The sequence below is a fragment of the Suricata suricatta genome, chromosome 10 (genome assembly GCF_006229205.1).
Source record: "Suricata suricatta isolate VVHF042 chromosome 10, meerkat_22Aug2017_6uvM2_HiC, whole genome shotgun sequence".
NCBI lineage: Eukaryota > Metazoa > Chordata > Mammalia > Carnivora > Herpestidae > Suricata > Suricata suricatta.
The window spans coordinates 126,333,984-126,348,170 of NC_043709.1; the positions used below are offsets into that span (position 1 = coordinate 126,333,984).

At 48.7% G+C, this 14,187-nt stretch overlaps 1 protein-coding gene across 1 annotated transcript in view; it reads right to left on the reverse strand.

Moving 5' to 3' along the window:
• Window positions 1-14,187, reverse strand: part of CAMK1D (calcium/calmodulin dependent protein kinase ID) — a 421,541-nt gene that overhangs the window by 39,944 nt on the left and 367,410 nt on the right. The gene's annotated exons all lie outside the window — the stretch shown is intronic.

Here is a 14,187-nt window from a genome sequence, read left to right on the forward strand (position 1 = left end):
TGTGTGTGTGTGTAACTGGAGATTATCAACCAAATTCAACCAACCAATCAACAAATAGGAACAGGTGACTATCTCATATTAGTGCTGTGCTAAGTACTACGGTTCTGACAAGACTGAGTCAGGGGAAGGCATACTTCACTCGGAGCCCGGGGTATGACTCCCCCTGAAATGAACTCAGGGAAGCATCCTGGCCCCGGCACAGGGCCTTCCTGGGCGCTGTGGGGCATGAACATGAAGCCTCTTTCCGATGCCTTCACGGAGCTCACAATCCAGTGAAGACCTGAAATCTGGTCCCTGGGGAGCCTGCCTTACACCTGCTCTCAGCTCCTTCCCTAACGTTTTGGGTGGGTCACCCGTCAACATTGACATTTTGTCTTCTCATCTGTCAAACAGCAAAAACGCACCTTAATCCCAATTCCTCGCTTCTAACCCGAGAGCCCTCCATGCCAGGGGTCTCAGCTTATTCTGTCCCTGTTCTCCCCCTCTCTGTTCCTGGCCCGGTGCCTCTAGCCCTGTGCTGGACACCCACCCAGCGGCTGGCAACCAGCTGCATATATATTTATGCAAAGGTAAATACATACAAGAAAAGACAATGAGTCTCAACAAGCAAAACCCCCTTTTCACCCAAGTATATCTGATCGACATGTCTTTCCAGAAGACTTAAGAGAGCAGACAAACTCAAAAGAGCTGTAGTGTCCCAGGCACTGGCTATGTGCTGGGTTGTGTGTTCTGTGGGTTTGGGATGCACCAATGCACTTACCCCACCTGGCCTTGGTTGGGGAGAGCGCTCCGTTATCATTATCATGATGACTCCCAAGCTACAGGGGGCCGGAGAGGCCAAGCAACCTGCCCCAAGGGATCGGCCAGCAACTGGCCTCTCCACCAACTTCCTCTCCTGCGGGGCCAACTTGAAGTAAGTGCGGGCCGTGATCTGGGTCTCCTGCAGCACTCATAAATGTTTTCTACTCTAACCCTTTCAGCAACCCTCACAGTGACCTTTCTCTGCACCTGAAAGGAGGAAAATGAACCTCTGTGAAGTTCTTTTACTGACGCCACACAGCAGATACGGGCCAGCTGGGACGTGAACCAGGTCAATCTCACCCTCGTCCCAGCTCCTCCCCCTGGAATAGACTCACTGTCAAGGTGAGTGCTCCCTCAGTCTGTAAGGAAAGTCCCTTTGCAAAAAAACTAAGAGGGAGACCCTCTCTTCTGTTTGTTAAGATACGCTTTCCCAAGCAGGACTAGGGGCGTATACAAACTATTGTTGAATGTGTCTAGTTATGACCGTAAGAAATATGATCCACAGAAAATCCCCAAATCTGCTTGTAGGTTTCGTCCCCAGTTCCTCCAAACTTCTGATTAGACTTTATTGTTTTCCTTTTTACCAACAGTAAACTACATGGGTTTGTATGTCCTTTATTTGCTACATTCAGCCTCAATGCAGCAGCAAAAGGAGAAACAGAACCGTAAGGCCAGGCAACTCTCAGATCGGAGAAGCGGTCCCCAGACACCTGGGAGCTGGCTGCATCCACACTGCCCGGTCCCCGTGACTGCTAGGAGCATTTTTCTCAGAGGCTTCTAACATGGCAACTGGCCAAAGGGAGCCAGCCGTTTACCACAGTAAGTGTCTTGCTGGTTTAGGAGGCAGGCTCTCGCTGAGCTGATGTTCCATATGAGTGGCTACATGGGGACAGATGGTGGGAGGCGACAGCATCTGCAAGGAGCTTATTTCTAAGCCTCCGGGGCCATCCAGGTGGGCTGATGTAAAGTTCAAAGGAGGCAGAAAAGGCTCACTGGTGACGCCTAACCCAGAGTCACTGCCCAGCCAAACAGACGGCAGAATATCCTGCGCCCAGAGCCAGGCTGGTGGGGAGGAGCCCCAGGGAGAAGGCAAGCCAGCCGGGCCCAGCCTGTCCACGGCACCAGATGTCAAACCGTGGTCTAGGGGCAGCTAGAGCTCAGGGCAGGATCAAGGGCGCAGCTCTCGGGATGCACCAGGTGTGACATGGCGACAGACATGCGAAAGGAGCCCTGAGAAGGTGAGAAGGCACCTCCAACAGCTGCTTCCATAGTTTATAAGCAAAGATTGAGCCGACGCCCTGAGCCATGATGTGTGGAGGGTAAGCGTGCAGCGCCTGCACAGCAGGCTTCACTCCCAGGAGGAGCTGATACCGTGATCCTCTGCGCTCCCCATCCTCAGTTCTCTAGCGCTGCGGGTGTGGGAGGGAGGGCTCCTTAAGAAAACCCCCTCTTCCTTCCGCCTTCTTCCTCCTCCTCTTTCTCCTTCTTCCTCCTCCTCCTTCCCTGACTGTTAGAAAGAGGGAAATTCTGGCCACCACCCATTATTCAGAAAACAGAAGACTAAAGAACGTGATGTCCCTCCAGAAATCCGTACAACTGAAGGCACCTACACATTCGGCAGCTCTGCCTTCAGCCTGGCAAATAGACCCTCGTTTTGGGGAACCACGTGAGACCCTGCATGCACTTGGAAAGCAAGTGGCTGATTTGAGGCAGCTTGGAACAGGGGTGTTACTTGAGATGTTTAGATTCTTGAAGCCACAGATGACATATATACCATTTTCAAAATCGGAGATTTTGTTTAAATGGTAAAGTTTGTAAGATCAAATATATGGTTAAAAAAAAAAAAAGAAACAGTGTCTGGATCTTTCTCAGATGCTTCTATTCTCGCAACTGACAAAAGGGAGCCACAGACAGATGCCAGGATCGGTAGCATGGGTGTTGGGGGGAAAGTTCTAAATGATTAGCAAGCAAATAACAAGGCAGCAGCAATACTGGGGGTGGAGGTCTGGGTATTTATGTCAAACATTTCTTGTTCTTTCTGGTGTTGTTCTTACCTAGGTTCTATCAACAACAACACGATGAACATCTTTTAACCAATTGTTGGCAGGTAAATCACTTGCCTTGAGGTAAATGTCTAAATGACACTTGAAACACACAGAAAGTTGAAGTCCTTGGACGAATAATGTAACAATAAACAAGAGAAAGTAGATTGATTTGGAAATGTTCTCACCAACCTAAAATAATTAAAGAATTATGCAACGGCAACACATACTAATGTGTGTTGATTCCAACTGCTCTTTTGATTTGATTCGTGAAACCAAATGTTCTCGGGACATTGTTTGAACAAGCCTGCCTACATCCCTATAAATAGCTACTGTTCATCTCGTAGTGATTCTTGGAAAACACCAATTCTCAGGCAATATTCAAAACCCTCCTGACAATTTGATGCGGCTGCCCAGATCACGACGAACCCCTGGGGTCCGCTGCGATGTTTTCTCTCCTGCTCTCCTCTGAGTCCTGCAGTGGCCTCCCCTTGCTTGGGGTTCTCCTCATCTCCTACCCTTTCCCTAACCCTTTCAGCCTATAGCTCTGCAAGAGTCCGCTCTCACTCTGGTCTGGTGAGAGACCAGGTTTCACTTTGAGAACCAGCCATATTCCCTTGTATTATGTTACTAATCTTATACCACTGGCAAGCATTTGGTTGTAATTCTTTTTTTTTAATGTTTATTTTTTAAAGAGAGAGAGAGAGAGAGAGAGAGAGAGAGAGAGAGAGAGAGAGAACAAGTGGGGGAGGGGCAGAGAGAGAGAGGGAGACACAGAATTGGAAGGAGGCTCCAGGCTCTGAGCTGTCAGCACAGAGCCGGGTGCGGGGCTCAAACTCACGAACCATGAGATCATGTATGACCTGAGCCAAAGCTGGATACTCAACTGAATGGGTCACCCAGGTGCCCCTTGGCTGTAATTCTAAAAAGTCACAGCATCCACTCTACAAACTCTCAGACAACAAATGCTCAGAGTCCCCATGGGGCTTTGGAGAAAGAGTGGGAAGAATTCTCTGAGTCACACCCACCACAAACCCATCTCTCCCCCAGTCAGATGTCAAAGAACTACCTAATGACGGAGAAACAATTTTCTCTCCTGACTGTGCCCAGCACGATTCACGTGTAGTGGGAGGGTGCGCCACCCCCCACACCTCCTCACAGAGGGAGGCTTTGCACTGAAATAACTTAACTGGCGCTACTGACACTTGACAAAGAGAGCCTTCATTATAGGGCACTGTGGCTCCTTGGTGATGCTCAGCCCCCAGGCAGAGCGGGGAAGGGCTCGGTCTCCTGGAACAGCGAAGTCAGAAGGAAAAGCCTCCAGGCCAGAGGACACAGACGTTCCTCTAGTGTCTCTCTAGGCAGAGTCCCGGGGGCTGTCAGTGGTGACACATTCAGGTAGAGATGCTGAAAAGGACACACACAAGATAGGCAGTAACTGAGTGGGAGCCACCCTACTTGGGGGACATGTCTTGGGTTCCCAGGGGCCGGCCGGCCTCCGGCCTCCGGCCTCCGAGACCTCCTCCCCTCCCTCCTGCACCTCCTCCCTCCCGTGGGAATCACACTGTCGAACGCCACACTTCATGCTGCTGGGCAGCAGGGACATCTCTCTGGTCTGTATTTTCAGGGCGCAGCCCATTCTGTTTGGTTACCAGACGGTTATTCTTGACATGAAGCTGGGGGAGAAAATAGGCAGAATTAGCCCCGATCCTCTGTATGTGGCTGACTGTCATTCATGTTGCTCTCCTTTTAAACCTTTTCTCAAAGGGATTTTAGAATTTACTACTTTTCTGGCTGACGGCAGAAAGACCTTTTGTTCAGTGATCTCTTGGAACCTCGTTCCTGGTCAGATCTTGGGGGTTAACAGTTGCGTTTTCTTAGCTCTCTCTGATAGAAAGAGCATCCCAGTGGCCAGTTAGGGTTACTCCAGCAAATAGAAGTCAATCCTGTGAACGATGTGGACTCAGCAGGGCACCCCCGGGCTGCTGGAGGGCTGTGTGGACAGACAGGGCCCCCCTTCTGAGCCCCATGCTTCTCATGCTGTTCCGTGAAACGGTTGGTTCAAAATTTAAAATAATTGAATTTACTGCTGTGAGACTCGCTACCACCCACTGTGGAAAATTCCACTTGGTGGGCAGAGTCCTACAGGCCAAGTCGTTATACTGGTTGAGAGCAAGGGTTCTTGGTAAAGGGAAGGACTCGGAGATTTCAAAAAGGAAAAAAAAATAATTCAGAAACCCTTCATCTTGTTTTTAAAACAATTCAAGTGCCCATTTTCCTTCCTGAAAGAGAGAGAAGAAAAAGGCTTAATCAAGTCTAAATGGAAGCAGGAAGAGGGGCCGTCTGTTGAAGTAGGGGCCGCACTCAATCCTCAGGCGCAAGTAAAACAGAAAAAAACTCTCCCTTTCTCTGTGCTCCCAAAGGTGTGCGGAGGAGCAGTTTCCGCAGAGAGAGAGGAGGAGGTTGAGAACATCGCACCCTGTTACCAGGTTCATGTTCAAGGCCGTTCATTCTCCTCTATGGAAGTCTAAGTACCACTGTACTCAGTACCTCTGAATTGACCACCTCCGGTGGGGGAAGCAGAGGGACACACAAGCAGGGTGGCCTGGGACGGGAAGCACCCCTCAATGGCAGAAAACGGAAACCCAGGGCCTAGAACCATGGGACTTAAGAGTGTGTCTTGCGTCCTTCAGTTGTTTAATAGCTTGGGTTCCATCTCAGGCCTTGGCCTCACGGTGTGAAGGAAGTAGACCAGGGCCCTGCACCCATGGTGCACCTGTTCTCCTGGGCGCTGAGTGTGGACACGGCCTCAGAAGTAAAGCCCGCCACGGCTGCCTTCCTAAGGAGACAGTCAGACTAAGCCAGACGAGCACATGGCAAGATGGAACAGGTGCTGATGTTTGACCCTGAACAAACTCTGCAAATAGTGAACCTGCTTTAAGTAAAACTCAAAGTATCCAAGAAAGGATAAATTACCTCCAACAGCCACACAGTGGAGAAGGTGCAAATAAAAAGAACAGAGACTGGAAAGACATGGGGAGGGGAAGGAAGGCTCTGGCTAGTATGTTCTGAGCATATGCCCTTGTGTTGTGCTCCAAGAAGAGACTAGTAGGTTTAAAGATGAAAGACGGGAAGGCAGGAAGGACTGCTTTATCATGAGATGGGAGGTAAGGGTGTGAAAGGGTCTCCTGGATTTAGGTGTTTGTAACTTGAAACACTTTTAGTTGTCTGGAGTTAAGAGTTTTTTTTAAAATGTATTTATTTTGAGAGAGCCAGAGAGTGCATGTGCTTGGGGGGGGGGGGGGAGAGAGAGAGAGAGAGAGAGAGAGAGAGAGAGAGAGGGAGGATCCCAAGCAGGCTCCTTGCTTTCAGCGCAGAGCCCTATGCAGGGCTCAATCCCACGATTCTGACCTGAGCCGAAATCAAGAACTAGACACCTCAACTGACTGAGCCACAGGCACTCCTGGATTTAAGTTTTATTTATATTTTAGGTTTTTTTCTTTTAATGTTATTTTATTTTTGAGAGAGAGACAGAGAGAGAGAGAGAGAGAGAGAGAGAGAGAGAGAGAGAGAGAGAACCCAAAGCTGGCTCCAGTATCTGAGCTGTCAGCACAGAGCCCAACATAAGGCTTGATCTCATGAACCATGAGATCATGACCTGAGCTGGTATCAGATGCTTAACTGACTGAGCCATCCAGGAGCCTCGGATTTAAGAAGTCTTAAATAGCCACGCATACTGGCTTTGCATTGAAAGAAATCTAGGAATCCCCCACTTACTACACCTGTGGACTTGGGCCAGTCATTTAATCTCGTTAAGCCTCCATTTTGTTCATCTGTAGAATGGGAACATTAACAGAGCCCAACCTTCAGGACTGTAATAGGCCTAATGAAAACAATAAACCTATAATAAGGTATAGGTACAGCTAGTAGTAGTTACTATGTAAGAATGAAGGGTTGAACCATAGGATAAACACAGAATGGAGGTTTTATTATGTTTTAGAATTCAGGATGGACGGATCCTTGATATCATTTAGTACTTTCCCTTCATTCTTGCTTTACATCATGGAAATGATTCCTAAGTGGGAATTTCCACCCTTTTGATTAGAGCCTTCGGAAATCAGAATTGAACTGGGTCCATGAGTGATGGAAAGGCCTGTCCTTGTACTTGAGTCTTGGAGTTGGAAGGAGACTTAAAACCCCCTATACCAACTTCCTGTGCAGTCGGTCCCTTTGTCCATTGAGCTGTGGGTCCTTTCATCCACTCATTCACCGGCACACTCAAGCACCCCTCTAGGTGCAGGCACCGTCCAGGCACTGTAACCCAAGAACTGCCTGTTCATCATTACTGACGGTGCCACGGGCAGGGAAGAGCCCACCATGATATTAAAGATTCCCATGATGGCGGAGGAGCACTGGCTCACAGTGTACCTTCAGGCTCTGCATTTGCTGAGAGAAGAGAGGGACTGTACTCCTACATTCTGTCTTCCTGGCCCTCTGCCTTCCCTACCCCATCCCACCGGCTCCTACCTCCAGGCCAGGAGGATCAAGATTACCTTCCCCATCAGCCTAAGCTCTCTCTAATCCTTTAACTAGATGCAAGAGGGCACTGCCCAGCTCCAACCAATTCTTCTTTACACTGGCCCCAATATAATTCTTTTTTAGAGGGGAGTTAGAAAAATTTGTTTTTATAGTAGAAGACTACTTATAAAACTGGGCATATCCTATTTTTTCCCCAATTCTTTGCAGTGTATGAAACTCCTGCCCTCCCCCTGCCTGCACAGACAGAGCTGAGGGGCACTAGGATCCCATCATTTGGAAACGGGTTGGAAACGTCCAACCTGCCTGTGACATCGGCAAGAAGAGGCTGGCAGACAGGCTGCTTGCCATCCTGTGACCTTGTCCAAGGCTCCTTTGTGCCTCTTGCTGGCTGACCTCACCTCTCTAAGGAGGTCAAGGAGAAAGACCCTTGACTTGAACTTCATGTGTGTCACGACGGAAAGGCCCTAAGAGGTGGGAGTCAGTCATGGTCAGAGGTAGTGGAGACTGCTTTTACCATCATGGCTTTCCTTCAAGTGGCTCATGGGAGGAGACTGTAGGGCCTGGATTCAAGTTAGACTCTGCTGGCCAGTTAAGGCAATGTGATAGGGTCTTTCCAGAGAGAAGCCTAACAGAGAAGCAGTGAGAACAGTGAACTTGTAGCGGAACATTTTAAAAAACTGTTAGACTGTACATACACCGAGTGGTCATCTCTGCTACCTCCGATCCAGCAGTGAATCAGAGGACAGAATTACAGAATGAGCACTGTGCCAATCTAGTCTGGAGAATTTGTTACCTTTCTTTTAACGTTTATTTAGTTATTTTAAGAGATACACAGAGAGAGAGAGAGAGGAAGGGCAGAGAGAGGGAGAGAGAGAATCCCAAGCAGGTTCCATGCTGCCAGCCCAGAGTCCAACTCGGGGCTTGAACTCACAAACTGTGAGATCATGACCTGAGCCCAAATCAAGAGTCAAAAGCTCAACCAACTGAGTCACCCAGGTGCTCCAAATTTATCTTTCTATGCCTCAGTCTCTTGTTTTGAAGGGCACCTGCTATTTAGTCCTCAAGTTAGGCCTTCCTGGAAAAGAATGTGAGCTCAAGTGGAGAGCTCAAGTGACTCTTCGTTTTAGGGGATTTCCACAGGTGGGGAGAAGGAATCTGGGCAGCACTAATTGGGGGCGCCTGGGTGGCTCAGTCGGTCAAGTGTTCGACCTCGGTTCAGGTCATGACGTCATGGTCTGTGGTTTCGAGCTCCACCTTGGGCTCTGTGCTGACAGCTCAGAGCGTGGAGCTTGCCTGCATCTCTCTCTCTCTCTCTCTCTCTCTCTCTCTCTCTCTCTCTCTCTCTCTCTCTCAAAAGTAAATAAACATTAAAGAGTCCTTTTTTAAAAAAGGCTTTAAATCCAACTGTAATCCAGTTCCAATGAGTTGAAGAAGTTGCATGTTGAGAATTGATGAGAAGGCTTTCTTTCAAACACTGGAAGAGAAACACGACATTTCTACCCGGCAGCTGCCTGTTCAGAGACGATACATAAAATTCTACAGATCAAGGGAAAGAAGATCCGGGCATCTGGTTCAGGGCGGAATCTGGCCGCGGGAAGAACTGATTACAACAGGGAGTAGGATCCACCGTGCTCAGTCACAACTCTGTAAGCAGACTTTGCAGCAGGTGGGGTTAAACAAGAAAAAAAACCAGATAACAAGGGACTTTACTATGAGCATCCCCCAAAACCGTGTTGCTTCACTTAGGTTTAGAAACTACAGCCTGGATCGCAAGCAATTACAAACACGGCAGAAACACAGCCTCGATCTTTGCCTGTGGTTTGCCTTCAACGCAAAGTCGAGAAGCTAAGAGCAGTAGGGTGCTCCTGGGCCAGCTCTGTCCTCGGCCCTTGTGCTTTCTCATCCTTCCCTCGGAGTTGTAATTTACTAAAAATGCATCCCAAAATAGTGGCTCACTCTGGTTTTCCTAGTAGCCTCTTGAATTTTTCCACAGGCATGAAAAGTCCCCACAAAAGCGCCGTCCTGATTTATAACTACCGTTCCGATCTGAGCTGGAGGACTACTCAGATGTTACCAAAGCCAGAATGTGGCCAGTGGGTGGAGGGGTGAGGCTAAGGAGTGGGAAGGGAGTGGAAAATGGGAGGGCAGCCGGTGTTTTAAAATGTGGGAGAGACCTGGAATTCAATGGGGGCGGGGGAGGGGAGGAAGTGTTCGGAGTTAAGGCAATTCAGAACAATGTGAAAAGAAATAACCCTATGATGTCGTCCTCAGAGGTCTCCCCAGGACCCAGCCTCTGCCCTCACAGGCTTGTCACCACACTGGGATGGCTACTTGCTCCCCCTGAAAGCTGACAAGCTTCTCTGCACAATTAAGGGGACCTTTACAGCCATTCCGGTGTTTTGGGTTTTAATCATTAAAAGGAAAAAAAAAAGAGTGAGTTCCAAAATGCTGCAGGGTTGCTCTCCCTCCTCGCCGCCACTGCCAAGTGGAACCAGTTTAAAAATCATGACACTCCGTCACAGTATCCGGTATCTAGAAAGGAGCCGTACAGAAATTGCAGAAGGGTGGAGGCGCCGGGGGGGGGGGGGGTGCTCACTCGGTTGAGCATCTGACTCTTGGTTTCGGCTCAGGTCCTAATCCCCAGGGTCATGGGATTGAGTCCCACATCAGGCTTCATGTTGAGCATGAAGCCTGCTTAGGAGTCTCTCTCTCTCCCTCTCTCCCTCTCCCCACTTGCTCTTTCTCTCTCAAAAACATTGCAGAAAGATATAGAGTGCTTTGCAGCCAGGGGTAGGAGTGATTTGGGGGGACTGGACGTGTGGAGTGGGGCTCCTCTAAGGCACGGCTGGGTTACTTTGCCCACGTGCCGACCAGGAGCTTCTGTCCCCGTCCATGTCTGTGGCCTCGAGGCCAACAGAAGGGGCAGGACCTTCATGTCTCCTCCACACCGAGGGGGCCCTGTTCTCTCTAACAAATGGGGTCTGGTTGCAGCCCCTGGAGTGACGAAAAGCTCGCTTGCTGGGTGTCCCTGATTAGCTGCAGAAAGAGAAGGAAAGAGAAAATTCTTATCTGGGTCCTGGGCCTTGCATGGCCATTGACCAGTTCTATAAGCCCTGTCTCAACACGAACAGTCTGAGAGGATGGGAATGACATGATGCTTGTAGCCATGTGCCCAAATGTGATATTTAAGGGAGCAAATAAAACTCAAGCTGTGTGGGAGAAACGGCCACACGGAAGGGTAAGGACAAAGGGTTAGGGAGGGAGGGCCCACGGGGAAAGATGGAAGGACCCACCGTGACAGGTTGCTGAGGAGGGCAAAAGTGAGTGACAGCAACTTATTCTAGTCTTGTCTTATCTGTTCGGAGCAAAGATGGGAAAAATGTCAATATCCTCGACGCATGGACATTTATGCACTTGAAGGCCACTAAGTCACACATCTATAGAAATACATGACGGCAGAACCAGAAAACTCATGGAGGTCAGCTGGTCCAGCATATTTATTTTATATCCAAGAAACTGAGAATCTGAGGGTTTAAGTGAAGGGCTCAGGCCTCCCTCATATCTAACCAACGACAGAGACCTGCTGGGCGCTTGCATTCAAGTCCTAGAGCTGTGAGTGTCACCAGCTAGAAGCTGGGTGGCTTGGAGAACAGAGGTCCTCACCCTGCTGCAAACACTGCCTTCCAAGATGTCACCAGAGCTGCAAGTTCCTTATTATGCTAAAAATGCCACCATCTCATGAATTAAGGGCATTTCCCTGTGTCAAGAAATATGCCAAGAACATGGACCAATGTTTCTCCGTTTCCATTTAGAGGGGAGCATGATGAGACTGGCGTCCACATTTTAGGCAGGTTAAACCAGAGCTAGACCAAAGATGTGAGCACTGTCTGTGCAGACAGCACTATGGCGAAGCCACGGCAGGAAACCAGAATGATCACTTTCCTGAAGCTTTAGAAACGTGACGGTCAACCACAGTGTGGTTCTTCTTGTCAACACAGCGCTGGCCCAGATGGGAATGTGCCTTCCTGTGTTCGAGTACCATCCAACGATGAAACAGCACGGACGACGGTGTGCCCTCCAGATAAAGTATGGCACAGTGGTGGATTGTCACTTGGTAAGGCTCGATGAAACGAGAAAGGCTCATTGAGCTCAAGCACGTCTCAAAGCAATTAAAGTCTCCACCTCCCTGCCTTCTTGCCCTTTCTAAAGTGATGTTTGGGATTCCTGAGTCACCCTGTGAGCAAGAGTGCACACTTGCCTTCCTCTGGCGAGGCACTCTATCTCTTCATCTACAGATGGTGGGCTGAAGTTCTCTGACACTTGAGTTTTCTTTCCAAGATCAGAACTAGACCCACAGAACTGAAGAAAGCCCATGAGTTTGCCAACAGCGACATGGAGAAATAAAACGATAGGCTTTCCTCTACCACTAGGACAGATTTGTCATCTTGAATTTATCAATTACATGACTGACAATTTCTGTAACTTACCGTTTCTATACAGTGATTCAAGGGAGCCCATTTGGATGTTTTCATTAACATAGCAAAGCAAGTAACATAAATCATTTTACTAACTTTCTCATGTCTGACTTTCCCCTTGTTGGTGACACAAAGGGGAATTTATACCTGGCTCAATTAAATGGATTCCAAATCCAGGTCAATGCTATATGGATGGCCACCATGTTACCCTGGGGAACTGACTGCCACCAGGAAGCTCCACCATTTCTTCTAAACGATCTCCGAGTCTTTGTTTAGGCAAGCCTCCTCTCCAAGCCAAACTAGCCTGTTCATTTCTTCCACACTCGACAAGAGGCAGCTGGGGATCTGGGCATTTGTTCTCCTGCTTGCCCACATCTGTTACTCTCCTCGTCTTGGCCCAGAATTCCACTCTTCCTTAAAATCACGCCTCCTCTATGAGTTTTTTTCCCCGATCATTCCAGCCCTTGATGATCCCTCTCTCTGTATCTGTAATGTTGGTTCTGAAATAGGTCAGTTACTTCATACTGCAAACATGCTGCTGAATATGGGTCTGTATCACCCACCGGCCATATTCCATTGGAGGGGCCGTTGGTGTTGGGGCGGCTCTAGGAGCTGCCCGCAGTGTGAACCCAATACCCAGGGAAGGAGTGAGGCCCACAGTCTCCTGCCATCAGTGATGCGATGTTCTGCAAGGGCCCTGGTTCTTGATAAAGGACATGTGACATGAGGGCAACTTTTAAGAGTAAAGAATGAAGTTCTAGGTGCTCAGATCCCTTTGCCCTTTCGGGCACCATGTGTGCTTCAATACATGGGGCAAACAGCCCTTTTTTCATGATTTCTTCATAACTAGAGAGTTCATTTAACGGACGTTAACTTGGTGTGCCTGGCTGGCTCAGTTGGTTAAGCATCTGACTTAGGTCATAATCTCACAGTTTGTGGAATCATGCTCCACCTGGGGCTCTGTGCTGACAGCATAAGGCCTGCTGCAGATTCTCTCTCTCCCTTTTTCTGACCCTCCCCACTTGGATTCTCTCTCTCTCTCTCTCAAAATAAATAAATAAACCTCAAAAAACTGAGGTCAATTTGACATTGCCAAAATTCACTAGTTAGCTGAATAGTCATTTAGGCAATAACCGTAAGAACAACAAAAACATGACAACAGTGCCCATAAATTGAAACCAGTACTTCTACCAAGAAGAAGTCAGAACTATGGCTAAAAGCAGACAGCAATACTCTGCAGCTGGCTTGGGTTCCTGGACAGCAGAGCCCCCAGAATCAGGAGTGCTTCGGGGGGCTGGGCCCTGCCCTGTTCACATCGCGACTGGCCAGTAGGGATGAGGCCATGGTTTCTTTGGCCAAGATCCCGATAGTGTCCCGATCTTGCAGAGACAAGCCAGTGGTGGGGGGCAGTTGGGGGTAGTGGTGTCTGGCCCCTGGGTTGATAGCACGCTAGGGTCCTCTTACAAAGACCTAATTTACCTTCTTCCCAGCATGCTCTGGCTGTCGGGCTCCCACTGGCTTAATTAATTGTTCATTTAGTCCATAATTCAAGGCCCCCAAAGCCAATGGTCAACACCCAGTCTTCATCTTACTTGACTTAATAGCAACCGACACAAGGTACTTTCTCCATCTCAAAGCACTTCCCAGGATACCACACCACCCTGGGTTCCTTCCTGTCTTACATGTTGCCCCTTCATAGTCCCTGGGTCTAGGACTCAGCCCTGGGACCTTTCTTCTCCTCCATCTTTCCCTGCCTCCCCCTTGGCCATTTCATTTATGATCACAGCTTCAAAATACATCAGCCCCTTGGGGAGCCTGGGTGGCTCAATCAGTTGAGCTTCTGACTCCCGATTTCAGCTCAAATCATGATCTCGTGGTTTGTGAGATTGGGCCCCACGTCAGGCTCTGCACTGACAATGGATTGCCTGCTTGGATTCTCTCTCTCTCTCTCTCTCTCTCTCTCTCTCTCTCTGCCCCTCCCCTGCTCACTCTTTCTCTCTAAAAATAAACAAACATTAAAAAAATACATCAGTCCCCAAATATAGTCCATCTCTGTTACTCATGGATTCTGTACTTTTTAATTCGCCTACTGACCAAAATTTATTTGTAGCCCCCAAATCAATATGCAAAGCCATGCTTTTGTGGTCACACGTGGACATGAGCAGAGAGGCTCAAACTGAGTTTCTAAGGCTCATGTCCCCAGCTGAGGTGAAACAAGGTGACACTCTGCCCTCAGGTTTCAAATCTCACACTACAAACAAGTGTCATTTTCATGGTCTAGTTAGTGTCATGTTTTTTACATTTTTGTGCATTTTGTAGATTCATGGTTT